The following is a 2,531-nucleotide window of genomic DNA, read 5'->3' as shown; positions in this document are numbered from 1 at the left end:
ATATAATCATGAACTCTCCCGTCGTTAGATGACGTCTGAGGGTTCGGCAATTTCTTGATATGTGTGTGTGTGTGTCCATGCATGTATTTATGTATGTATGTATGTAGGAGATTCTAAAATGTAACAAAAGTAAGGGGGTATTATTAAATTGGAAACTGAGAAGTTATTATTTCTAGGGGACAAGAAGCTGGTTAGAGTACATTTGCATATACAGATATGTACATACATGCCTATCACATACATATCACATGTATCGCATGTGGTATTTCTCTTTTTACATGCATGCGAGATGTGACCTATGATGTGAGGTTGCTCTATTGACCAGAGGTTCAAGGTTTGTGCTGGTAATTTGGAACTCTTAAGTGATTTGAGAAGATAAGTATGTTTATCAATAAGTGGCGTGTATTTATGCCTGTCTGTATATGTTTGTGTATGTGTATCGATGTATGTCTGTGTGTGTGTGTCTGTTTTGTGTGTGTGTGTGTGTGTGTGTGCGTTTGTGTGTGTACATGTGTACATACCTGCATGTATCTAAGTATTGATTTCTCGAAGGCACTCCCATTATTCTGCTCGCTATACCGTTCATATATAAGAATTAAATTTCCTTTCCATGCAATCATAAACTTGTATCTGTGTATTTAGATACGTTTGTACACAGACATATAACTATGCATATCACATGTTCGTGTGTATGTCTGCGTGCGTGTGTGCAAGACTGTGAGTCTGTGCGGGTGCGCATGTGTATGTAAAATGTGTATCGATTCTAAATAGAAAATATCATAGTCTGTAATTATTTCCAATATTTCAAATTCATAATCGATAATACAATTAAATATGTGTCTTCTATATATATAGAGACACCTAAACACACATACAAGCATTCACACCAAGTTCTGTAGATGGGTCTCTATGTCTGTGCAGATGTGCTGGTGTGGGTGTATGCATTCATTGTTATTTATGAAAAATTTTAAGAAACACCACAAAGATGTCTCCATCGAGCTCACTCGAGTTATTTATTTGATTAATCTTTATGCTAAACCGACCTAAAACTGTAAATTACAGCCAATGCCATATAAAGATTATATTGTTAATTGCCAAATATATTTACTTTTTATTGTTAATAGGTTACATTTGGAAGGATATAACCGCCAACGTAAATGCTAGCTTCCTATGCTGAACAGGCAAAAGCTTTCAATATATAATTGATACAATTTCTGTTAAATCTATTGGAAAACACATGAGACACTCCCCAGCTTTATTTTTGTTTTTTTTTTACTAAATTATTTAGTCAAACGAGGACAGTCATTTTTTAATCCACGTGAAAGCCTTCGAGACAAGTACAGCAGAGCAAATTCAGTTAAAGCTGCCCCACGGACAGGCTTCCACGCAGTAATTTAAAGTTTTCTGTTGGTTTAGCATTATATATATATATATATATATATATATATATATATATATATATATACACATAGATAGATAGATACATACATACATACGTACATACATACATACATACATACATACATACATGAATTACTTGATTGAGCTGTATAGGTACCTTAGTAGCTTATTGCACAATTAATCTTAATTTCTCTGAAAGGCCTCATTCACCCTGTTACAGTTATCGCAACTCATGGCGATACAAGCTCTTATAATTAATATATCTTACTGTGAAACCAAATAACGTTCATTATTATAGACTATCGCACTGATACCCCAGATATGTGCATATATGACATTTGATGACAGCGGAGTTACCGATTGTTGAGTGATAATTTCGTTACCTTTATATTAAATGTTTGACTTAAAATGTAATGGTTTGAGCCAAGTTGATTTATTGCAGTAACACAACGCTGATAAAAAAATGTTGAAGATTTAAACGACAAGCTTACACGATGATTTTTTACATGGAGTTATTCGTGGTAAATTTGTTTTAACTTTTCTATCACATTTGGGCTACTTATCACTTCTGACTAGCTGACACCTCAGTTCTACTTGTCATATCATCGAGAACTCTTTACCTTTGTTACATCGCAATTAAAAATATATTCATTATTTCAGTATTACATTAAGCTGGCAATCTAGCAGAATGGATATCGCGTCGGGAAAAATGTTGTGCAGCAGTTCTTCCGACTTTCCGCTCTGAGTTCAACCTTCGCCGAGGTCGATTTTACATTTAATCCATTCAGGGTCGATAAAATAAGTAGAACACGCGTGCTAAGTGTTTTCATTTCACATCTTATAAAAGAGTAGGGCCCTTTATTCAAGTTTTTCTTAACAATTTCTTGTGTATAGGGACTTCTGTATGGTCAGGTTGAAAAAATATAAAAATAGTTTAAAAATCAATTTGGTGACATTCTAAGACAGCAGACAATCTGGTTAAATTGATTGGTTTCGATAAATTTTATGTCTAGTGTGCAAGTACTCATTGATATATACTCATTGGGTTAAAAGATCACATTTTGATTCGAACCGTATTTATATCGCCTTGGCACTGTCCACTTGTTATATCATATTTTCTCCTCTCTTTT

The sequence above is a fragment of the Octopus bimaculoides genome, chromosome 17 (genome assembly GCF_001194135.2).
Source record: "Octopus bimaculoides isolate UCB-OBI-ISO-001 chromosome 17, ASM119413v2, whole genome shotgun sequence".
In the NCBI taxonomy this organism is placed as follows: Eukaryota; Metazoa; Mollusca; class Cephalopoda; order Octopoda; family Octopodidae; genus Octopus; species Octopus bimaculoides.
This window is presented reverse-complemented; position numbering follows the sequence as displayed.